Here is a 26,727-nt window from a genome sequence, read left to right on the forward strand (position 1 = left end):
AGATAATTTTCCGTTGCCAATCATCGGAGACTTGCTACTGGACATTTGAGGCAAGGCCTTTTCCTTATTCCAGAAAATTTTCCAAAGGCAGAGATTACAACTCCCCCCGGCCGCTTAGAATTCACCCGGCTATGCGCGGATATTCGAAATGCAGCCCAGTCGCTCCAACGCACCAGTCTGGACGAGAGAATTAGAGGTTGCATTTAGAAGAAGGAAAACAGCACTCACATACGTGGACCTTATCAATTTTCCCATGGTAACTGGCGCCCCTTGGGTTTCTTCTGCAAAAAACTATCGAACAGGGACAGCCGTTACAGCGAGTACGCTGCCATTAAGCAATTTCAACGCTTTCTGGAAGACTCCTTCTTTACAGTTCGTACCGATCATTGACCACTGGTCTACGCCACCCAGCTCAGACAAGCCTCACCCAGACAGAATATATCCTGCAGCACGAGGCAGTCTTCAAGTTCGCCCAGGGAACGGTCAACGTCAATACGTCCCTTCGCACACGTGCGTCATTACTATGCTATCAACATTCAATGCGGAAACGACCCCCGACGCCCTCGCGAGTGAAGAGGAAATGCATCATCACTCGGAAACTCTAGGCAAGCACTGAAACTATTGGGCACTGACGCCCACTGCATGCTGAGCGACATTTTAACCTTCAACGCGCCTGCGCCGAGCTACTATCGATAGTCTTCCTCGGCCTCGAACAGCTTTCAAAGAGGTCGAATCCTTCGCCTTTTATAAAAAATTTCCGTCACTTTGCTGGAGGTAACAAGCCCACAACACCCCGCTTTAAGGCGTTTATACCCAATTCGCTAATTGCATTCCCTAAATATAAAATTCGCCAAATTTGAACCATTGGTTTAGTAGTGTCGCTTCGTCTTCAGAGCAGAACTGGAGAGAGCTAGGACGCAATCAACATGATCCGCATTCTCATGACTTCCTGCCACAGTTCTCTGCAGAAACCAAAACTGATCTAGCGCTCATCAGTGAGCAATACCGAAACAGGACTCCAGCTTCATGGTACCCCGACATATCTAGTACCGTTGCCATCTGGGTTCGAAACGGCAGAGTTCTTGCCCAGTGTCGAGGAGATCGTTTTGTCTGTGTCCGATGTTTGGAGGTAATGTTTTTCAGGGTCTATCTAATGCCAAATTAGACGATGCCGAATTTTCGACGCAGGCTTGACGCTGGAGGATGCTATCTTGGACACATTGGAGCGGATCCTGGTCGGGAAACCCCAAGGCACTTGAATGGAGCATGTCTCCAGACCCCAGAGGGAAACGAATCTCAAAATGGCAACGAGACAGGACAGAGCAGTCGTTTTAAATACCGAACCCACGAACCACGGCGTAATCTTTGCGTCAGAGTCACTGGTTTCGTTGGTGGAGGGGTAGCGAATTCTATAAAACTTTTCGGAAAGAGACTTAAAATATATTGTCTTCGAAGGGGATGACACTAACTTTTGGTGTATGCCACTCCAGTGCTCTGCGTTGAACATCGCGAAGGTGGGAGGTTTGTCGAAACGCCTGAAACAGGTGGGACCGTGCTTGAGGGCACTTCTGGGGGTGGTGGAGGTTGCAGCTGACAGTGTCGTAAATTCAAGAGCTTCTATGCCCATAAGCGTAAGCCTTCTATGTATTGATGGACAGCGGAAATTGCAGAGCTCCTGAAGGAGTGTCCCAAACTCCGCCGCTTGGCGCAACTTCAAAACGACCGTGTGAAGACATGTGCCATACTCGCAGAGTACAGATCAGCCAAAAGGAGCAAAACCCGTTGGCAGGATTTTGTCAACGAGGTGAATGGAGACCCATGAGCACCGGGTTACATTCGGTAACCCGAAAAATCGGGACCCTGACAAACTGACTTAAGGCCGCACAGATGAACCGCATTGTGCGGGCACTATTTCCTGTGCATCCCTTACGGAATGATGACGGTAGTGCGGAGAGCGCCGAAGACCGCCCACTTTTTCGGTGAAGGAGATGCAAGAGGTGGTCCTCTCTATGAAAAATTAGAAGGCGCCAGGACACGATGGTATCCCAGCAGAGCTGGTGCTGGAACATCGGCCAGACATACTGCTCAGTGCCGGAGCTGGACCCCCTGAGCTGACTCTTGACTCAAAGATAAGCTTTTTCGTGCAACTCAAAGCAGTAGCGAACAAGGCTTCAGCTGGAATTTTGGCCTTAGTCGGCTAATGGCAAATATTGGAGGTACTACGTCTAGCAGGCAACGTCTGCTGATGAGTTCATCGCAGTATGTTCTGCTCTACGGCGCAGAGGTATGGGTTGACCCTATTGGCAAGAAGGTATCGTAAGTATCTTACATAAGTACAGAGACGGGGAGCATCCCCCTACTGTAGGGTCTGTGAACCGGCCGTGATGACGATCGCCGGAGTGACCCTCGTTGGCCTTCTTGCTAAGGTGGCTCGTGAAGAATGGCGACGTATACTAGATGAATGTCAACACTCTTGATGAATTGAGACTAGAGGCAGATGAACTGCGCGGCTCATTAGCAACTTAGGAGCTTGACTGAATCAGAAACATGATGAAACTGACTATTTCCTTACCCAGCTCCTAAGTGGGCATGGAGGTTTCCAGTCTTGACTGCAGATTGTGAACATTGTGGGTTCTGCAATGGAGCTGTGGACGACGCTTATCACATCTTTTTTCCTTAGGAAAAACGGGATGGGATTCGTCAGCGGCTCCATTTAAACATAAGGGATCTCTCTCCAACATTGCCGAGAAGATGTTGAGGAGTGGTGACACGTGGAGTCGTACTGCATTTAACGTTCAGGTTCTTCGCGCTGCAAAGAAGATAGAGCTCGATTGAGGTTCCGGATAACAGAGGTTTCCTTGAAATAACAGTTCCCTCCCTCCTCTCCCCTCCCATTTAGTGAAAGGAATTCCCTGATTTGAAGGCTCCGCGAGGTGGAACAGCTCGGGGGCTAGTCCGAAGTAATGTAAGAACCGATGGCGATGGGAAGGTGTTTAGTTGGTAGTCCAACGGCGTACCGTTGCGGGAGTCCAACACTCTGTGCCTAAATGCATTCACCTACCTTACCCCAAATAAAAAAGGTGCGCATGCAAACTTCAACATTCAATGGCAAGGCTAAAACCAAAATGAAAATCGACAACTTTTCCGCACATTGGCACAGACATTCACTTGAAAAATCTATGAATAAATGATAAAAAGGAGCAAATTATTTACGTACATTTTGAGAAGAATCTGTGGCGCGGCAGGATTCGCAGCATTCGAAATTTATTTCGAATGTTGCGAATGCGAACAAATAGATGGCACGGAACTATCCACTTTGCAGAGCTCGCCACGGGAGTGGAGGACTGGCGAGAAAAGTGTGCCATGAGTTAGGGGCAGAAAAGAAACACATGAAGGAGATGATTATTCTTTTCTGTCTCTAACGAGCAAATAGTCACTTCACTTTTTCTTCATTCTTTAAATAAATTATTTAATAAAGTGAAATTTAGTGAATTAGTTAAATAATGAGTTAAGTTTATTTTCGCTAATCGTAAGGTGATATACCTGGATATCCTTGAATAAAATTACTGTTATTTGCAAAGAATTGGACTATTAAAGTTAAAAATCTAAGGCAAAGACTATAAAACAAAATAAAAATACTTCAGACAAAAAGAAATCTCAAATTTTTGCAACAAGGTGTAACCGCCCCCGTCTTGGTTATTCCGAAGCGTATCTTTTAGCGGGGGAATACTCTAAAACTGCGGGGTCCAATCCGGCAAGTGGTCCCTGGAACGAGCGGTAATTAATAGGTAAACAAATAAACAAACAAAAATATACTTTGGAAAATTTTATAGCTCTCCCCGAGAGCAATTCAAAGTCATGCTTTCGTGGCATAAAAATGGCGTTCCACCGATAAAATTGGAAAGCGGCGACGACTGGCGATAATGAAAACGTTTGTTTGCCGCTGTTTGACCGTGGAGAGTTAATTACGGCAATACATGAGTACTTGCTATAGGATCCTTGTGTGCATAGTTACAAATTTTATTCAAAAAAAGAAGTTACCGAAGGAGAAACCCAAGAATATTTAGAAAGCATGTATTTTATTAATTAGAAGAAGGAATGAAAGTTATCGACGGCGGAATGAAAGCTGCACGCCATCCATATCGATCCGGGCAGAACGAATGTACCGCGCAACCATATTGGGGGTGACATTAAAAATTTACGAAATGTACGTCCTTAAGGTGTACTCAGTAATAGCGCAGTCATCGCAATGGGGTCGACGACATCAAATTATTGTAAGTTTGTTGTGGACTGAGGAACATTTTGGGGGTTGTTTTGTCGGCTGTGTTAATTGCTCCAGAGTTAAGTTAGGTAAAATTGGTCTAACTTTACACATGTGTAACACCCGCCCTAGATTTTAAAATTGGTTTGCTCTTCGCTTTCTGGACGAGCCTGAACCAATCAACATGTAAGCTCTGAGGAGTTAGCCCCGCACTTGGTCAGAATTGTGAACCTATAAAAGATTTTTATAGGTATCTTATGGTACAGCCCTTTAGCTCCTTCAATAGCAGCCCCAACTCCACTTTCGAGGACGAAAAGAAGTAACCCACGTCGGTCAGTGCACTGGTTGTTTGCCACCGAATTTTTGGTGACAATGGCCGGTTTTTCAGTTTGAGCTCCATTTGTCTCTCACTTCATCTGTGATAATCAAGTCAAGAGGTCAGCAAGCTGGTTCGGCAAACCTTAATAAGAGACCGGTAAGCTTTGCCGTGTTCAAAAGTTAATATAGATTCCAAGGAAAATCGGTAGATATGTACGTACCCACGATGGACCAAAAAACCTAAGAAACGCCCATTGAAATAGCACCAACAGCTCTGCTAACAAATCCTATTTCCAGCACCATATTCTGATCGCTGGGAGTCGGCTCACCAACCGACAAGGATCTCTTTGACTGCTGGTCATGTGTTAGAAGCAAGTGGATCTGGCAGGGGGATGAGCTGTAACAACAGCCCGGGGATCGTCCTCCCTGTACTGGAGAAGATGCTAATAAGACCTCAAACCAAGGTGGAACAGCATACGCCGAGGGCTACGTGGCCAATGGAGAACTTGGTTTTTAGTATGCGAACTCTGAATACCTTGGGCACTTTCAGTTTCAAACAAGACCCTCACCTCAGCCAGGCTAGCCAAGGTGGACATTCTTCCCGGACTATTCGTGGGAGCAAGACGTGGGCGCAATTAACAAAAAAACAAAATAACAAACCGACAAGAGAAGAGGAGATGGCGCTGGCATCCAGTCAGGAGACAGTAGCCGTTAAGAGCAGTACAATCGATGCCAGCCGTAGTACCTCTGTGCTGAAACCAAACGCAGGGACCTCCTGGAGCGAGACGGCAGACAAACAAGTGGTTTCCAGCCCCCGCCGTCAAGCTGGGTGTAGCAAGTACCAGACATAGTATTCCTAGCGTCGACGTCGAAGGACCCCCAAAAGTAAAGGCCGGCAAAAACTTCGGTCATCAGAAACCGGCTAAGAATCAGTATGAGAAGTCCATGCATATTGTCAGTAAGATTGCTAAGAATAAGGAGGCCGCTACTATCGACGAGCGGGATGAAAAGGACCCCGCTAAATAACAAGCTATTATTGAGTAATATAACAGCAAATACCTGGCAGACGAGCAGAAGGTGAAGCTCACCGCTCTCAAAGCCAATCGATCTCAAGACGAGGTCCAACAAAAACAAAAACGGAACAGAGTGAGCAAGACCTGGGACGCTAAGCAATCTCCGAAGAAAGATAAGCGACAACAACTAGCCGACGAGTCACAAAGTGTGCAAACCTTCAGCGAAGTGACCACGAGCCACTTATGGATGGCAATTCCGCTAGCAGCAAAATAGCGGGGAGGTGTGGACCAGCGTTGAGGCCAGTCTATCGAAGACGGTCATCTCCTACTTGGATTCCTCCCAGTTGGTCTATAGGTTCCACTTTATAGCTTGCGAAAACCAATTCTCCAGGAACTTTCCTGGTTCGAGCGTTGCTAAAGAGAGCAAGAAGACACTGCCACCGTGGTGGAATGAAAATATGTCCAGCCTCAAGCCATACAAGGGCTGCCTGAAGAAGTACAAGTTAGCCATCAGGACTGCCAAGAATTGGTTGGACTATTGTCAGATAATTGAAAACACCAACAAATCCGCAAGGCTCAGTATGATTCTGTCCACAGGATGAACACAGGAGCCCTTTTTTTTCTTAAAAAGTCGAAAGGCTCCTGGACAGAATCTTCTGGTGAAACCTTGGAGCTGGAGCTGGAGGAATGTGAGTCAGAGCCTTGCTTGGAAGGATGGTAGCCACCCCCGTGCGAAACTATCAAATCGATATTTACCAAGGATAAAATCGGCTGGATTATAAACAGCCTCTTCGCATATAAATCTCGGGGTCCGGATGGCATTATGCCAGTCATTTACCAAAGCTATAGCAGTCTTGAAGACGCGCACCAGTGGTTTTCATACCGAAAGCGGGCAGGCGCAGCCATGAGTCCGCGAAGGACTTTCAAACAATCAGCCCCACCTCTTTCGTGCTAAAAACTCTAGAGCATATTCTGGACATCCACTTAAGGGCGATTATGGAGGTAATGTCTTCCTCTAAATCCCAGAATGCCTGCCTCAAAAGCAAATCTACAGAAACCGCTCTCCGCAGTATACCCTAGCTGCCTTCTTGGATATAAAGGGAGTATTCAACAATATTACTACCAGTATTGGTTTGGAGGAGTGTCTTACGCATTGGATTATATCCATGCTAAGAACCAAGATAATCTAGTCGGATCTGGAAGGCAACCACTTAACCAAGATGGCGCCATCTCTCCGGTGCTCTGGTTAATAGTGATGGACGGAATTTTGTGAACATTAGACATCAGCGGGATGAAGGTAGTGGCATATGTCGACGACTTGGTGGGGGATGTTTCCTTCCATTATGAGTGACAGCATGGAAGGAACGCTGCGAAAAGGATGCCTGTGAGCCGCAAGATGCGGACTGGGCATAAACCCAACCCAAATGGAACTGAATTGGAGTTGCAAAAAGGTACCTGCATTTCACTTACCACAGTAGAATTTGTAGATAGAGGAAAAGAGTGACAACGATCAAAGTAATGTCGTCATTATTATCTAAGAAACTGATAAGAACTTCATTGCTAGAAAAACACCTGCAAACATTTTTAAGAAAGAGATTTACAAAGTTATCTAGACCACTAACGTTCAAAAAAGGAATGGAAGATGGATAGTGTGAGGCAAGATCAAGTATATTGAAAGAGGATTGGGACAAATTATCCATTCGCACCAAAAACTGAGAAGAAATGATAACAAGAAGTTCACATCGGATTTATAATTAGCAGCAGGAGGGTTGGTGTAGCTAACAACTCTACATAAAAGAAATCTTCCACACAACCACGTAAAGAGCCTCGGACTGAACTGAATGTGCAGCGAAGGAGCGCTATCACGCGGTGCGACAATCCCCTAATGAAAGGGACATAGCAAATTATGCAATATTTCTGGGATATTCAGAAATGCTCCCACAACGACTTCAATAGGTTTTAGATGAATGTTGGATGTCATTTCTCAACTATTGGGTAGTATCAAGGCATACACAGCCGAAGCATTCGACTGAGTAGTAGCCTTCATGCTTAGCCTGAAACTGGACCCAGAGTCTCTCAAGAGATACCAACAACACCTAAATTCCGCCATTGTCATAGTTCGTAGGGTTCGTCAAACAGCGATTGACAATCCCTTTCAAAAATTAATTGTTATACGAACATGAAAATGAAATCAAGTAAATGAGGAAATTTAAATCAGGTAAATAAGGAGCGTATTAAACTCAGCTGGGTGTGGACCAACTCAGGAACCAAGTTATGGGCAGTCTATGCGGACATTGGTGTCACATGTTGAGTTAGAAGGAACATTACTTAGATTCCGGGAGGCTAGGACGTTAACTAGTCAATGGTCAGTTCGGGACAAGGAAGCCGAAATCTCGTACACTCAAACAACAAGTCCTTTACTAGCAGTTGCCTGATCTGTAACACTGCCATTCAAGTCACGCGCAAATTCAATGACAGAGATTTGTGACTCTCAACGGATTGCATACATTCGGTTGATGCAACTAAAGGACCATTTAGCACGAGGTCCAGGTTTTAATGAATAATACAAAGCTCTCATAAAGGAATATGCCAAGATGGAACACATGTGGGAAATACCTAAACTTCATATTGAACTAAGACCAGCTATTATTTACCATAAACTATGCGCAACTGAGTTCAATGCATCGCAAAAGAGTTATAGTGGCAAACGATTGAATGATCTACTTCTCGCTGCGCCAACCATTCAACAAAATATAATGGCAGAAGACAATAACGAAAAATGGGATTGGGATGGTCTCTTAGAAGATGAGATTATAGAAGACTGGCTCCTTGTGCGGAATCAACTCCCACTAATGCAAAAAGTCCACATACAGGAGATTCATTCCTTGGCACATTGCTTGAATTAGTACGCTGGAAGAAAAGCACTGCACAGGTTTGAAGTTTTTCAAACACTTTCACGTGAAAAAATGGCACATTAACATTGGGGTGCGGTCACGTGGTTGTAAGCAAAACACACACACAAGAAAACCATTTAGGCGCCATCGACACACTGACACACACACACACACATGAACGGCTATAATACTGGATAATTAGAGGGCATTCGCTAGTACGGGCTGAATATACACGAGTCCCTCATCATTAAAACAATAGATAAACCCGGACAACAATTACCTAGCTCTGGTCCGAGTAAGATTGGAAAAACCCTTCATGGAAACAGGGCTTGATTGGCCCACTATCAATTGAAACGGAAGGTGTGGAGCGTAACCAATAAGGCTTACGTAGTAATTTTTGTTTACATGGCATCGAAAACGCTCTAAAGCTCGCATCAGACCTAGCCACAAAAACATACAGTTCGGAGATTTATTTCTTGATGTGGGAGGTGCCGAACGATCTACGACAACTGTAGTGATCCAAAAGTTGCTTCAGCTTTAATTCCAAGGTATTTTCCCACTATACAACATTGCAAAGTGTACGACAGCGAAGCTTACCGTTTAGTACAGAACTAGGAATTGACACCCCAACAGAATAACTGCCGGATCAATCCTTAACATAATATTCAACTAGCAAACGATCGTCATCCCATTACGGTGTTGTGCAAACCGAGCAAAAGAAAAAAGCCGCAAGGTCAACACTTGCAAGCAGGGGAACGTGGCTTCCCACCCTCCTACTAGCTTAGTCTAAAGAAAAAGAAAAATAATAATAATAATGGTTGACGCGACAATCCAAATGGATCCGAGCTTTCATGCGTGTCAGAGCAGTTCATTAAAGACCATAAGGCTCATTTCACACATATACGATCCATTCGGTTCAGTTCATTTTAGGTTTAATTTAGGTCATTGCCAAAAAGTGTAAAATAGTGTTTCGGTTTTAATCCGATGTCTCTTCTGCATCTAATTGAAACCGTATAGAACCGAATGCTTCCACGACATGAATAGGTTTTATCAGGTTTCAATATAGTTCGAATTCGTGTGCAGGGAACAAAAAGCAATCAGGGCTTTCACATACTCACGGTTCAGTTTAGGTTTTGACCTTACATAATGATGAGTTGTTAAACCTGGACGAGTTCTTTTTTATGTGAAATGAGCACTGAATACAAACTGTTCAGGGTTACGCCGACGATATGACTTTAATCTGTAGGGGCCCTCATATTTGCCCCCTCATGTGGTAGAATTCAAACTTGATTAAGGGTTACTAGTGCCTGCGTATCAATCCAGCCAAAAGCACCATAATACCATTCCCTATGAAACGTAAGTTTGATCACATGAGCCCTAAGATTACATGGCACGGAGGTAAAACGAGAAAAAGAGCTCAAATATTTGGGAAATACGCTGGACATAAAATTATTCTGGAAGATGCATTTCGGAAAGCTAGAATGCTCAGATGACTTACAGATCCATAGCAGGAAAAAATGGATTTGCACCGCGAAGTGAATAGTTTACACTGCAAATGTAAGGCCAATGATTACCTATGGGGCGCTAATTCGGGCAGAAAGAACTGTACTCAGCACACAAGCCAGAGAGTTAAACAAATCCAAAAGACTGGCTGCCGGCACCTCTGGATGAATCCATCTGCATCTGTACAGACAGATGCAAGCAAAGAGGGCAATCTTCAGGCCGAGAGTATCAGTGAGGCGGTACTCCGAATTATTGATACGAAGAGATAATATGACAATGAGGTTTCACTTCGATAAGAAATTTGAAACACGTTGGAGGAACAAAGCAAACTGGGAGAGTGTGGCTGCGACATACGGCTTAAACCAGCAGCTGATTACTTGGTACACTGACGGATCCCTCACAGCAGAGGCAGCGGATGCCTGGGTCATTGGTCCAAGGAAAATGTGCTTAGAGCCAATGAGCAAGTGCACTAGCACATTCCAGGCCGAAATATATCCAATACGCAGATGTGCCTCCTTTAAACTCCAAAGGACCTATAGGGGACGGAATATTGCTGTTCTGACTGACAGCCCAGCGGCGATCAAAGCACTTATGTCCAACCAGGTGAATTCATAACTGATATGGGAACGCCTTGAAAAATCGAATACGATCGACCCGCACAATAACGTCTGGATACTCTGGGTTCGAGGCCATGTTGTGTTAGAAGGCAATAAGGCAGCAGACGAACTGGTCAAGAAGGGAGCAAGGATGCCTTTATACGGGCCAGAACCCTTCGGTGAAATCGGAAACAGGTTCATTATTCATCATTGCATTAAAAATGGAGAAGGAGGGCTTAGAGAAGTATACTGGGTGAGCCTGCCAGGAGTGGAACAGCTCAGGGTGTTTATTAGGGGATACGAACCCAAGCGCACAAAGGACTGTTCAAACCCCACCGAGAAGGACCTCTGAATCATAGTGAGAATTCTCGCTGGTCCCTGCCGACTAAATTATCACCTAGGGAAACTAGGGATATCTACGGACACTACCTGCAAGTTCTGTGGGGAGTGTGTCGAAACCTCGATATATAGTACCTTGTGGCACCTGGGAGAATACCTAATATCAGATACAAAGTTGAAAGACTTGGAAGGGTAGGTAGGGAATATACTAAAATTCCTAACGGTTATAGGAACGCTTGCATGACGTACTATAGTTAATAGGTACACTAGTAAAAAGGGCATAGTTCTTTAAGGACTTAGTGAACATCGAAATGCATAGATAAGTAAAGAAACAGAAAAAAAAAACAGAAAAATGCGATTCGGATTTCATTATCTGTAGTATCTTCCGTAATGCATTTCACTATATTGTACGCAATTTTTTTGCTAACTTACTGTAGATGTTTACCATGTTTGTTAAATAAATGTTATATCCAGAACTCGTTGATGGTATCTAATCAAGCATCTACAAAGGATTCATGACTTATGAAGGTAATACTACCTTAAAAGAAGGGTTATTGAACTCTTAAGAATATCAGCCGCTTTAATCAGCCCTGTCATCCCTAATCTTCTCTCCTCCCTTACCATCAACCTGTGCTAATAAACAGAGAAAAAAAACACCAGAAAAGCAACCCCTACCTTCCACTTATTGGTTCAAGTAAGAAAAATCTTCTCTCTAACGATTCCTTTTTCAATAGCTTTATATTTTCCTACAGCAGATGGAAACAATTTGAATAAAGGGAAATAATCTGCTCGAGGAAAACACCCCACTAATATCCTTTATCTTCCCTCAAGTACGCAATTAAGCTTACTTTTTCTTTCCAAAGATTTTCAATGATTCCTGGGAAAAAAAGCCTGAAAAGAAACCTGGCATTTTTACCTTTCTTGAAATTATCATATCTAATAAAACCTGGCCTAATTAAAATAGATTCCACAGAAGGAGGCAAAACGAAATGAATACTTCATGCTTCATGCCGTTGCCCGCAGCTGTGATCCCTATCCTTGGAATGCATCTTCCCGTGGGATTCAATTCGAAGGCGTCATTGTTCAATTGCCGAGCGTTAGGTCAGTGTTTCGCATACTGCATGCTGGCCGACGTATCTAGTCTGCATTCAACAACTATTGGATGTGTACTTAGTGTATAATTAGAGTGCGGAACCTTCATCGAATCAGTACTATTGTTAGTCAGACGATGACGTTATGATCTATCTTTAGGGTCGTGCTAAATTTCACTTGGCCGCGGAGCCACTCAGAAATATTTTCTTCATGATGTTTGCATTCTAGCATATCTCGAAATCGCTGCATTCATTCTCTTATTTCTATCGGATTCGTGGTGTTATTAAGGGGGTAAAGAAAGTGTTGGAATGCTTTCGAAAAACGGTCTTAATTTACGCTATAAACGCTTCACCGAACCAATCCCTCAAAATGTCCCCGTCGGTTGGAATCCATCAAAAGTAAAGAGAGAGTTAAAAGAGACCGGTTCTCTCCTTTTTTTTTTGAGGAGGTGGAAATCTTCAAAAGACACTGGCCTGGACACGCCAGCGTGTGGGATTCTTAGCCACTTAAACCACCCCCGACTCCCCCCAAGCCCCGTGGAACGACCGTATGGTATTACATTACGGGACGGAGTCAGCTTATTTTAGCTTGGTCCCCTTTCGTCTCTACGCGGCGTACGTAACCGCGCTTTTCTGGTCTCCTCTGTCTTTCGCAGTGTGCTCTGGATAGATACGACCATGGAGTTGATCGCACCCCAGCCTTCCTGACATGCTAGCATTCTTCGCACCAGATTCTCTGGTACGAGCACCTCACCCAGAGTCACCTGTAGGTTCTTCCTTTCCTCCACAAACCTTGAACAGTGGAAGAATACATTCTCTGGGTTCTGTGGGACTCCATCGCAGTTTGGACAATCGGGTGAGGTATCTAGTTTAAACCTGAACAGATACTGGCGATATCCTCCATGCCCCGTGAGAAACTGAGTAAGATTATAATTAATCTCACCGTGTCGTCTCTCCAACAACTCCTTGATGGCAGGGATGAGCCTGTGTGTCCACCGACCCTTTCCCGAGCGTTCCCTACGCTCTTGTCATCTATTTAGAGATCTCTCCCTTTCGGCGTTCTTCGTCTGCGATAAAGGAGAGATAGACTTCGCACTATATATATCCGTCATCTCATCTGCCAGGATGTCAATGGGCATCATTCCAGAGACGACAAATACTGCATCATCTGAGACAGTCCTGAGTGCCGAGCACACCCTTAGGGCTGTTCTTCTGTAGACTGAACTCAGTTTGTTAGCGTTAGATGTAACCTGCAATGCCTTTCCCCAAACTTTAGCTGCATAGAGCAGGATCGAACTCATTACCCTAGCTATAAGCGACCTGGAAGCATGCCGTGGCCCTCCCACGTTCGCATCATTCTTGCCAGAGCCACACTCGCAGTGGATGCTTTGTCATATACATACTGCACGTGTGGTTTATAGCTAAGCTTCCTATCTATCATCACTCCCAAGTATTTGATCGCAGGCTTAGAAGTGATGTTATGATTGCCAATTTGAATACGGGCAAAACTTCTTTTACGGCGCTTTGTGATGAGGACCGCTTCCGTTTTTTCCTCCGCAAGTGTCAGACCAGAACTCTCTAGCCAACCCTTTACAGCACTGATCGCTTCGCATGAGTATAACTCAGCATCTTCGAGATGCTTTGCGACAACAACCAGCGTTATATCATCGGCGTAGTCCACCACTGTGGTTTCCTCCAGGTCACCCTTTTGGGTCCTTCTAATCTTGCTGATATTTCCGCCTAGATTTTTTAGGTCGGGGTCAGCTTTGACCTTTTTCAGTATCTCCGCGTAAGACAAACTTCCATTGCTGGTGATTACAATCGCTTCTGGGCGAATTCGCACTTTTGCCTTTTTCTTCGCCTTTTTCTTAACTACCTTGGTCCATCCACCTGTTTCATTCCCCTTAGATTTTGTCGAGTCGATTGCCGGAGCTCGCACTTGGGGGACTTGCTTTCTCTAAAAAAAGTGAAGTGACGGCGGCTTTACGGTTTCTTACCAGGACAGAGGCAAATCGTCAGACGCTGCCTCACCTCTGCCCTGGGAGCAGCGTGACCGTAGCGGCTCGCAGATGTTGAATGCTCCTTTATATAATTCGTAAAACACAACATGCCTACGAATTATATTGAGCGCAAATCCGCCTTGCTGACCAAAGCTGGCCATGGCTGAAATATTCGTTTTGAGAATGAAGAGGGGTCCTAAGTCCGCATCAACTTAATGCAGGACCGGACCAATTGAGGAGCAACTTACTCCTTCTTTTCTGGTCCACGGACCCCTCGCTGGGCCTGCACCCAAACTTTTTTAAAAAAAGTGAAGTGACGGCAGAAAGCCACCTTACGGGATCCATTAACACTAAAATCCATGGCTTTTGTTCCTACCACGCAAGGCACCCAGCAAGCAAGGTAGCGGAGAAGGGGTGAAGATCTCGTCAATATACTGTCCACTGAATCAACTCCCAGCTCACAACAATTCCCACTATTAAACAAGAAAACGGGAACGTTCGGCAAAGGATAAGCCAGATCTCTTCACGAGGCATCTATAAATTACTTTCCAGCTTCCAGATGCAAAGGCGTTTATATGCATGACCCCAGTTCCAAAAATTGATCCCTAGCCAATATTTCTTGTAAAACGTAATGAGCTGAGGACGAAAATTAAAAAACATGTGCTTCTCAATAAAACTCCTAGATAACGAACTTGCTGTTGGTATACCGGAAGACCTATTTTTGAACCCAAGACTGTTTCGCCTACATACCATTGATGACCTTATAGTGATGAAACCACTCCGCAACCTCGACACTTCTATTCGTGATAGGATCCTCACGTTGTATATTAACCACCTCCATACCCACTTGTCTAATATAGAACTGAATCCAAATACGTGAAGGGGCTTCGTAAAATCTCTCTACGACTGGACAAAGCTGCCAGTTGCAACAGCATCACACCCCAAACATCCACCCCCCTGAAAAAAGCAAACTTTCTTGCGAACCACTTCCTCAAATCCACAACCCAATCGATTTACTTCATCGAGCCCAAATTGGTCGCAAAGTCCATTAAGCGGAGTAAAAATAAAAAAGTCAAGCAGGCTTGACTAAATCATACCTATTGTCCTTAAAAAATACTCTGCAACCATTAATACTTTCCTGTCCTCTCTTATTAATAATTCTCTGCTGAACGTCCACTACTCTGCGACCTGGAAGTATGCTCAAATCAGTCCTGTCCCTAAAAATGGCCAGAACATTGAAGGTATTGACAAGTTTGAATAACTAGCAAGCCTAAAACTAAATCCGCATTCGCTGCCTCATCTAAGAAAGGAAGAAATCTTAACACCAACATAAGGCAGCTCCGTGTTAATATTTTTTCTGTGTTATCAGACCTTCCTAAATGCACGGAAAGTGACCACCACTGTTAATTGAAAGCTCTAAGCCTTTGTCAGCACTTGTCTGCTTTGCGTCACTGGGGTAATTTACAACAGTTTGAAAGGTTTAAGAAAACTGCTCAAGAAGCTAATAGGACCGCTGAGGTGAAGTAAAGTTCACTAAACTTACAAAAGAAACCATTTCACTCAATTATTTCTAATACTAAAGTGTTTTCCTAGATACATTGAACATAACGCAACTCAGCCCACCCTCCAATACTCTGTACTAATATTATAGACGACCAAAACAATGGTACAACTAGTCTTCATATCAGCTGGTCTGATTACCGCGAACGTAGGGTGACCCACGAAAGTAGGGGTCCCGAGGTAGGGCATTGGTAAAACGGTTCCATGATGGAACCGAAAACTGCAAAGACTCAAGAAATCAACCAGACGACTTCTGAATCGTGCTTGGAAAAGCAATAAGAATGAAGACTAATTAATGTTCCGGTACTCACAGCGTGAATATAAGAGGCTCGTAAAACGTTCACAACGAGACCCCAGCGTTTAGGCAAATCAGTCCAACAAAACGCGATCTGACCCCAAAACATCCCACCCATAGAAAAAGAGAACGTCCTCGCTCACCACTTCCTCCAAGCCCACCACTGCACCCTCCACTTCCGTGAACCAAGTTTCGACAACGAGTTAAGCGGAAAGATCTAGCAACTCCTAACCCACCCCTCCTACCTCAAAACATCGATTGGACTTGACAAAATTCCCTTCATCGTCCTCAAGAAATGTGCCCCTAGCATTACCCCCATTATGTCTTCCATCATCAACTACTGCCTTATCAACGTCCACTTCCCAACAGATGGGAAGAGTGCTCGAATTGTTCCTATCACAAAAAAGAACCAAAATCCTCTAAACCCCGATAGCTACAGACCTATCTCAACCCTCTCATCCACCGCCAAGATATTCGAGTGGATCATCAAATTCATTATCGACGAGCACTGTGACTCCAACTATTCAATCCCACAATTCACCAATCGACCAAAACACTCGGTTGAGCATGCACTCCTCGTGCTCAAATCGGACGTCCTCCTCGGCCTCAAACGGAACGCACCGACCATAGCCTGTCTCCTCGACATAAAGAAAGCTTTCGACTCCGTATGGCAATACGGACTCGCATACCAGCTTTCCGAATTGCCCCATCCGCACCTCTGCAAGCTAATTCTTAGCTTTCTTGATGGACGGAAATCCCAATTCCCCATATTCTAGTCCGGCTGGCATCCCTTAGGGATCAATCCTCTCCGCTACCCTTTTCTTCCTGTTTACCGCAGATCTTCCCAAACCAACTCCACACCCAAATCCAATCCGAATCTTCCAATACGCGGATGACCTCATCCTCTACACCTCCACCAGAAATATCCCAGCCGGTGAAGCCCGCCTGAATTCCTATTTGGACGAATTTTACCGGTATTTTACCCGCTGGAAACTGTCCCTTAACCCTCAAAAGTGCGACACCATCGTATTCTGCGGTAACCCTAAAATGACACCGAAAATGAGGAACGACATATCAACCCTATCCCTGAAGATCCACAATGACACCATCCCAACCTTGAGGTGACAATGAATTCCCGTCTATCCCACCTCCACCACGAAGGCACTAAGTCGCGCAACTCGTGCCTTCAAATCCCTTTACCCAATCCTAACATACAGCAGCCCAACACCTCAGAAAGTCAAGCTGTCTTGCTACAAACAGGTTATCCGCCCCCCCCCCTCATTTTCGGCGTCGTCTTTTGGTCCGACACTTCCCCCCACCAAATCGAACGACTCCGTCTGAAAGAGCGCAGAATCCTACGCCACGGCTCCAACTTCTACAAGAACGAAGACCGCTCCAAATACATCTCCAACCAGATCCTCTACGACTCCTGTCAAACGCCCCGCATCGACGCCGTCCAAGCCCGTCACACCCTCAAATTCCTCGACAAATGCCTATCCTATCCAAATCCACTTATCTCCCAGGCCATGTAGATCGAGATCGTCGAAGAGAATCTTCTACGAACTTATCTGTTCCCTCAAATCTCTCCAGTCCCGAAACCTCCTGTTCGACCCCGACGGTAGAGTAATCTTCTACAACGGCATCTACTCCTCATCCCAGTTTTCAAAACCCAACCATCCTCAGCGCCACTCCTAGCTTCCTTTCCCAAACCCCTCCCGCATGCTTCCCATCCCAACCCACATCCTAGCTCCTTCCCCGCCCCCGACCTATTGTATGCCAATGGAAGCGATCGACCCCGCACCTGGATGGTAGTCTCCAAAGACTTCCAGGCTAACCTGGTTAACGCTCCACCCACTCCATTTCGGAATCCGAGGAAGGAGGATTGGGTGATGTATCAAATAGAATTGAGCGCCCGAGTCACGATCCCTGGGAAGCGCATCAAATCCATTACTGGAATTGAGAAGACAACCCAGATGATCACAGCTAGCATGAGAGAAGCTTTCGAAGAAAGCTGTCCACTCAAGATGCCAAAGAAGGGTAAAACACCATGGTGGAACTCGGATTTGGCAAAACAGAAGAGAACGACAAGGATGCTCCTTAATCGTGCTCTGAAGGGTGAATCAGGCACTAGCTTGAATCGCTATAAAGAGACACAGAAGGCTCTAAAGAAGAGCATAAGATCGGCTAAACGATCATCTGGGAGACGCTTTTGCGAAGAGACTAACTCTCTTGAGGCAACCTCAAAGTTGAAGCGGATTCTGGTCAAAGAACGTAGCCAGAAACTGGGTTATTTACGTTTACAGAATGGGAAGTACACAGAAAGCGATGAAGAAACGGCAAAACATTTTCTTGAAGTACACCTCCCAGGCAGCATCCAGAATCTAATCTCGGGGACAACAGGTGCATACAGCCCTCAATCGAGAGACTGGAATCTGGCATGCAAAGTAGTATCACTGAAGCGAGTGAAATGGGCATTTAACTCGTTCCATAGATACAAGTCTGCAGGTCCGGATGGCATCATTCCTGCGCTAGTAATAGAAGGAATGGATGCCCTGGGTCTACACATTCGGAATATATATCGTGCATGCTTAGTACACGCCTATGTTCCAATTAAATGGCGGGATGTGAAGGTGTTGTTCATTCCCAAACCAGGAAAGCCCACCTACACAGACGCAAAAAGCTTTCGACCGATCAGCCTAACGTCCTTTCTGCTAAAACGACTAGAAAGACTAGTAGATCGGTTCATAAGGGATACACATATTCCTAAGCGGCCACCTCACCATAGGCAACATGCCGACCAGAAAGGCAAATCTTGCCATTTTGATGTATGCATGCATCGTCTGGTGGTCAAGACTGAACTTTGCTAACAGCAGGAAGCTGCTAACGCAGATTCAGAGACTTGGTTGCCTAAGTATTACTGGAGCAATGAGTACTACACCGACTGCGGCACTTGAAGCTATCCTAAATTTACCTCCCATTCACTTGGATACCATTGGGCCAATCAAACGGTCATGCGTCTATCTGGAAATTCCTTGAAAAACATCCGGTAGTCCTGATGCCGACCGACCATATGGTTTGCAGATTCGTCTTTGAAAAGACATACACTGTCGTAATTACCGAAAGAGAAGAATGGTCGACAAGTGGCCATGAGTCTTTTCAGATTACAGACCTAATAATCTTCACCGACGGGTCAGTCATAGAGGATGGATCCGATTATAGAACTGGCCCGACCCCTCCAAAAAATGACGACAATATTCCAAGCGGAGATATATGCCATTTCATTGGCGACAAAAATGGAGGGGTCGCACCATTCGAATCTGTTCCGACAGTCGGGCAGCCTTATCAGCACTAAATGGCAACAACATATCAAGCCAGTTGGTGTGGAGTTGTCATCAGATGCTGCTGAAGCTAGGCCGACTGAACGAAACATTCCTGATGTGAGTGCCGGGGCACTCTAACATCACTGGTAATGAGGAGGCTGACAGACTGGCTCGCTGAGGGTCTGGATCCACAATGGTGGGGCCAGAACCAACTTTTGGAATCCCAGCATCTACTGTCAAGTCTACTCTGAAAGGTGAAATTGCAAGGATTCACGCGTCCGAGTGGAGAAATTTGGACTCTTGCCGGCAAGCGAAAATCCTTGTGAAAGAGCCTAGAGCCACTAGAGCGCCATTTTTGTTGTCCCTTAAGAAGTGGGACATGAAAACCCTAGTAGGGCTTTTGACGGGACACTGCTCCTTAAACTACCATATGGAAAAGATTGGGGTAGTGGTTTCGGCTATGTGCAGCCAATGTGAGGAGGAGGAGGAGACGGCCCTGCACTTTTTATGCAGCTGCCCGGCATCCTCAGATCTCAGACGAAGACACCTTGGCAAGGTTTTCTTTAATGGAGAATCTGCACACTCTCTGCCTCTGGAGAATGTTTTAAGATTCGCTAAAGTCTGCTAACACCGTAGGCGGGAAGCCATTGAATAGGCAACTTACGGGGGTAGTACAATGGCCTGAGTGGTCGGAGCTGCGGCTCCCCCCAGTTAACTAGACTAAACTTGGTGCTGATGTGCTGAAAAGTGCTGACATTTTATTCAGCCCGAATACATTGATTGTTAAACTGAGAGAGCCAATCCGGCAGTGGCGGTTGAGTTAGACTATGAAGAGTACGATTTGTAGCAATCAGGATCATAGAAGAAAAACATCGGGCCCAGGATAGAAATTACCGGACCCCCTGAAATCGCATCAATTTTTAAAGGCAAAGCACTGCAACTGCTAATGGTTGCATATAAAGGTGTCTATGGGGACGTAAGTGCGCCGCTACAAAAAATGTAGATCAGAGTTTTAGAGGCGAAATGCAAGATTTTCCAAAAAATTGTCGAAAGGAGCGGATCACACTGCGAACAACCAGAAAATAAGTTGAGAAAACTGAGGGACCTAGAATTAAACTTCGCGCTACATTTTTCAGATGATTTTCTGAACGAATTTTATTAGATTGTTGCAAAGGAAATGGCCGTTTTTGTACTAAAATTTGAAACGACTGTAAAGCTTACAAAAATTTATTTATTTAATCCAAATGGATGCCAGTCGATTCAAAACACTTCTCCCAGCGAGATTCAAGAGCATGTATTCCAGTTTCATAGAAGTCCAACTGTCGGGTGTTGATAAATTCGTCGAAGGCAATTTTGACAGTCTCTTCGTTCCTCAATTGTTTTTCTTCCAAAAAATGATCCAAATACTTAAAAAAGTGATAGTCGGTTGGTGAAAGGTCCCGTGAATATGGTGGATGAGGCAGAATCTCATACTGCAATTCATTTAACTTTTGAACTGTTGTTCTGGATTCATGAGGTCGTGCAGGAGTATCACAACATCTCTGTTGACTAATTTCGGCCACCAAACAGTCACCATTACCTTCTGCGGATGGAGGCTCGGTTTCGGTATATGCTTCGGTGGTTCATCAGGATCTAACCATTGTGCTGATCGGCGACGATTGTTGTATAATATCCACTTTTCATCACAAAAAGGGGTTGCTTCTGTTTCGGGAGAGTCAAGAACTGCAAATTTCCATTCGAAGCGCCATGTTTTGCTCCGTAACGGCTTGTGGCACCCCTTTGTTGAGTTTTTTCACCTGTCCCAGTTATTGCAAGTGCCGGGAAACTGTCGAATAGTATACATCCAGTTTCTCTGCAATGTCTCTCACAGATTGACATGTGTCAGATTCGTCTAGCAAACGCAGCTCGTGGTTATCAAGCGATGGTCCTGGATGTCCACGTGGCTCACTTTGAAGGTTTACGTCGCCTGACCGGAATTTTTCGAACCATCGCCGTGTGGTTCGTTCGCTTACCGTATCAGTTCCAAATGCGTTGTTAATGTTCCTGGTCACCTCCGCTGCTTTATGACCGAGTTTGAACTCATACAGAAAAAGTATACGTTTTTGGCTTTTTTTCATCCTTTTTTCCTTTCTATTCCCTGTTATCACAACGATGGTCAAAAATGAAATGACTCCTTGATTGAATGTAGGAGTATTTATACTTCATTATCCGACACCAACAGCGCCAACTGGTGGTGGTTTGATACAGCAAATCGCAACTAACTTCACTTGATTGCCAAATCCGCCATTTCATATGCAATAACCTAATACTTTAAAATCACTTCAGATTTCCCTGCATCATTCATTCTAGATATAAGCGAGTTCCCTTTCACAAAGTATCTTTCATTTTATTGAGTTTAATTCTTCTAATTTGCCCCTGTGGACCCCCTTAGCAATTTCCCACATTATGCTGGCCATCTCAAAACACCAAGTTATGATTTTAGAACTGACATGACGTCATAGTGAAAACTTAAACTATTCACGACGTGCTGCATTACGAAAATAAGAGCGAGCTCGAAGCAAACGTGGAAATGTTTATTTTTGGAACGTCACGTTGCGGAAATTGCTCCTACATACACAGTGGCGTGTATTTCAAAAAGAGCATAGAGAATCATGCAAATTTTTGAGAGCTACTCTAGCGAATTAGTAATGGAGGAGACAATTTAGAAAATTAGCAGCTTCTGCAGCAAGTCGTTGGGAAATTCATGCCTCGAAAGGATGACATCGTGGTATTTTGATTAGACAAAATAAGTTGTTCCGATAAATCGAAATTCTTTAGAAATTAGAGTCCCCAATGGCGTGGAGCAGGGAATTTTCACGTGACTCATATCCGCGTGGACACGGGCATCAAAATGCATATGTAACCAAAATATGGTGGACTTTTCTAAACAGTAGTAAAAAGTAAGAAATAAGCGAATCCAAATTATTTGTGGCTTTGATTAAACAACATTTTTTACTATGAAAGATTTTTCCTCAGAAATTTTGTTGGGGCATCGCTCACTAAAATTTGATGTCTTCCTAGAATAAATTTTAACAGCTTTTCATTGAAATCTTATGTGAATATACTTACTTTTCTTGGTCTGTTTTTATTGTACTTTCTCCATTTATTTCTCTCTGAACCCATTCATTTCTCTCAGTTCTTAATTTAACCGAATTTTTGAGGGACTTATCCATCCATATTAAGTGAAAAGGGTAAACGAAAAGGCCTGAATCAGGAACTATTAGTTAGGATCTGGTGGGAAGTCGAATTTTATTGCAGAAGCATAACCTTCCTTTCTTTCAAATTTTTAAAACGCAGCCAGTTGACCCCAGTTGACAACTCCCTGTCGACGTCGATGGAATGATGTGAGCCTAGCTCTGCCAAGGTGGTAGTTGTGGCGTGTATCAGGAGCCAGCCCCTTCGGGACCCTGGTCGGGTAGTGTGCATTGAACCGGTGTTAGTAGACCGCGTTACCCCGAGCGAGCGCTGATCCGTCCGTGAATTTCGAGATCAGCTAAGCGTAGGTCAGGCCTCAGGGAACTGGGGTAGGGGCTGTGTCCCCGAGGGTATACCCGCTCCTGACTATTGCGGCCCGCTTCCTTGCACACGATGCGCTGGTAAACAACTCAAATGGAGAATAAAAACGAACGAAACGAGGAGATAGTGGAAAGGGAGAGTGAGCTGGCTGCGTTTATTCGCAGCACGAAAATGCGCCGTTCACCCCAGCGCCCAGCGAAGGACGCAACAAGGGCTGAAATACCCGACGAGACATCGGGACGCGGAAACGGAGAGAAAGACTCGGAAAGTGATGCGGCACCTGCAACACAGATAGGAACCCAGACCATACCGCACAGTGCTATAATTGGGGAAAGAGGCACAGTGGAAACTGCCGAAACTAATAAAATGGTTTCGAATATAAGCCGAGTGGGAAGAATGTCGATTACTCTGGCGCAAGCTGAAGAGGAAAGACTTGCACGGCAGTTGTGAAGCACATGCGATCTGCGACGTTCCTCCAGAAAAACGTCGGCAAGGGGGTGAAAAATGGGTTATTGGAACTAGAAGAGCTCCTGGACAGGATTTCATACTATACCCGAACATGGAAAGTAAGACAAAATCCGCAGGAAACAGAAACAACCGCGTTTCCCGAGGAGAACACCATGAGTACCAAACGGATCGCTGACAGCCCATTGCAGAGCGAACTTGATAAAAAACGAAAGGAGGAAGGGACATCTAAAGGAGACTTCACTCAGGTACTCTCCAGGGCTGAAAAGAAGAAGGCGAAGAGGATCAAAAGACAACAACACGTCGCGCCATCAGAAAGACTTCTGCCTAAAACTAAGGCGGACACGAAGGACGGAGTGCCAAAAGAAAAGGTGGGGAGACGAAGGAGGACTAGACCTCCAGCTTTGCTTATCAAGCCGACGGAAGGCAAGACTTTTGCAGAAGTCCTCAGCGAAATCCGTTACAAAATCAAACCCGAAAACAACGGAGCGGAAGTGTCTTCCATACTTAAAACGAAGGGTGGTGGAGTATTAGTCGAACTAGGCCCATAGACTATAAATAAAGTCACGTTCTGTGAAGCAGTCAAGGGGCTTCTAGGAGAAAAAGCTTTGGTTTCCAGCCTGGAACCCACGTGCGCTTTGGAAATCCGAGACCTTGACTGTCTCACGGAAAAGAACGAGGTAGAGGAGGCCATCAAACGTGAATGCCCGGAGGTAACCAATGTCCGGATTGGTATCACCTCCGCGAACTCCCGAGGCCAAAAACTCGCTGTGGTGGAAGTTGCCAGTCAATACGCGAGGAAGCTTCTAAACAGCGGGAAAATAAGAATTGGTTGGGTAGTGTGTAGGATACGAATTCGGGCCGCCCCAACCAAATGTTACAGATGTTTGGATTATGGGCACACATCTGCAAACTGTCGGGGACCTGACAGAAGGGCAACATGCTCTGAATGCGGTCAGGCAGGCCATAAAGCGAACACCTGCAATGAAAAGGAAAGCATTTACCATAATGATGGCCGTCATGTCAGAAGAGTCGCACCTGATCGGCTACGCAGATGATATCGCAGCGCTTGTTACTGGACGCACTGTCGAACAGGCGCAAAACAGACTTGGCATATTGATGCGACGGGTAAGCGGATGGATGACTACTGATGGTTTCAACCTTGCACTGGAAAAAACCGAAGTAGTCATCCTGACTAAAAAGAGAATTCCGACCCTGCGTCCCATATCGTTCGGCGAGTCGATCTTCGAGTCAAAATCAGCGGTCAAGTGCCTCGGGTTGACTATTGACTCCAAGATGAGCTTTTCTGAGCAAATCCAAGCAGCAGCGAACAAGGCTGCGGGTGGAGTTTCGGCGTTAAGTAGGCTAATGGCAAACATGGGGGTCCTACGTCTAGTAGGCGAAGTCTCCTGATGAGCTCAACGCAGTCTGTCCTGCTCTACGGCGCAGAGATATGGGCTGGCGCTCTTAAAAAGGAGGTATATCGTAAACGCCTCGCGCAAGTACAGAGACGGGGAGCTTTACGGGTGGCATCTGCGTACCGCACTGTGTCTGAACCGGCCGTGATGTTGATCGCGGGAGTTATCCCCGTTGCCCTTCTTGCTAGGGAGCGTCAGGCCATATACAAGCGCAAGGGAGATGAGCCAAGGGAGGTGGTTGCTCGCGAAGAACGGCAGCACACTCTAGACGAGTGGCAGCTCTCGTGGCAAAATGAAACTAGAGGCAGATGGACTGTGCGACTCATCGGCAACTTAGGTGCGTGGCTGAATCGGAAGCATGGTGGGACTGACTATTTTAAGTTGGCATGGAGGTTTTCAGTCTTACCTGCACAAGATTGGAAAGGCGCGTTCTCGGGGGGATCTCTCTCCAGACAACATTGTCGAAGAGATGCTGAGGACTGCTGACAGGTGGAACCGTGTTGCCCATTACGTTCGGGTCCTTCTCGTTGCTAAGAAGATAGAACTCGACCGGTGGAGGAGCCGGATGGCAGGGGGTTCCTTGAACTGACAGTTCCCTTCCTCCTCTCCCCTCCCGTTGGTGAAAGGAATTCCCTGATTTGAAGGTTCCGCAAGGCGGGAGAATTCGGGGACTAGCCCGAAGTAATGTGACAGACGGTTGCAGGCTAGCTCTCTGACGATGGGGAGGTGTTTAGTTGGTAGTCCGACGACGTACCGAATCGGGAGTCCAACACTGTGTGCGTAAATGCACACCTACCCTACCCTAAAAAAAAAAACAGAATTGAAGACGAAAACCGGAGTTATTCCACTAAGCTAAATCCTATCTGATCTCTCTTGGTGACAGGACCCGCGACAGGTCGACCAAGAAAATGCGTACAATGTCGTTAGAAACAAGATGATCGGATTGAGTCACAAACGTCGGAAAAATGCTAGGGCATCAGCCTCAGTCGACGTGGCAGGACGGGCCCCAGTCCTGTCGAGAAATGGGTAAGGGTTCTTGATGCATGGACAGCGTCAGGAAATAAGCAAGTTAGTCCGAACAAAACGAATAAAACAAATACGTGTCCGCACGCTAAATGTTGGCCCGCTAACTGGAAAGACCGAGGAACTCGCAAGAGCCGTTCGAAAAGAGGCGCATTGATATTTACGCTCTGCAAGAAACCCGATGATCTGGTGCCAAAAGCAGCGACATTGAACGCTCCCTATTTTGGTAGCCCACACACTTAATATGATGTTGGTAGTGCCATCTCAGAGGGTTTCCGTGATGCCACTAAAGAAGTCGAACGATTTGATGATCGACTGATGAAGCTCACCATTATATCAGCTGATCACTTATTCACTTCTTTACCGTGTATGCACCATAGACAGGTCGACCTGATGCCGAGAAAAATGCCTTCTGGCTACTTCTCGAGGAAAAGACTTGTCACGTACCTGCTGACGACTATATTACCATTGCCGGCTTGCTTAATGGTCACGTTGATGAAAAGGTAGACGGTAGCAGGTACCATGGGGGAAATGGGTTTGGATCGCGCAATGAGGGTGGCAAGCGTATAATCGATTTTGCGAATACATGGTTCATCAACCGATTGTCTCATCTTCCTACATTTTATAGTGGGAACAGCCAAACGCTAATCGACTATATTCTCATAAGACGCACGATATTTTACCACCGTCACTGATTGCAAAGCCGTTCTCTATGAGCTCGTCGCACCTCAATATCGGCCGCTGATTGCCGACCTGTGAATTAAGCCATAGATAAAGCAGCGTTAGGAACACACTGGCCCGGACCGCATTAAATGGTGGAGATTTCGTGAGAAGAAAGAAGAAATGATCGCACTTACGCGATTACCAACGATTACGAATGTAGAAGAATCGTGGACCCAAATAAAAGACACGATCCACAAAGCAGCCTCTGCAACCCCCGGGTTCACCAAGCCGGGTAAACTGTACATCAACCGAGATACTTGGCTGAAATGAAGGTCGGTGAAAAAGAACGCCTCTATCACAAATTTCCCGACGATAAAACACTGGCCAATTGACAAATTTATAAGAATGCCAAC

General features: G+C 45.5%; 1 protein-coding gene across 5 annotated transcripts in view; it reads left to right on the plus strand.

Annotated features, from left to right (window-relative positions):
- Positions 1–26,727, plus strand: part of LOC119649404 (potassium voltage-gated channel protein Shab) — a 587,838-nt gene that overhangs the window by 220,127 nt on the left and 340,984 nt on the right. The gene's annotated exons all lie outside the window — the stretch shown is intronic.

This window comes from Hermetia illucens, chromosome 2 (assembly GCF_905115235.1).
Source record: "Hermetia illucens chromosome 2, iHerIll2.2.curated.20191125, whole genome shotgun sequence".
NCBI lineage: Eukaryota > Metazoa > Arthropoda > Insecta > Diptera > Stratiomyidae > Hermetia > Hermetia illucens.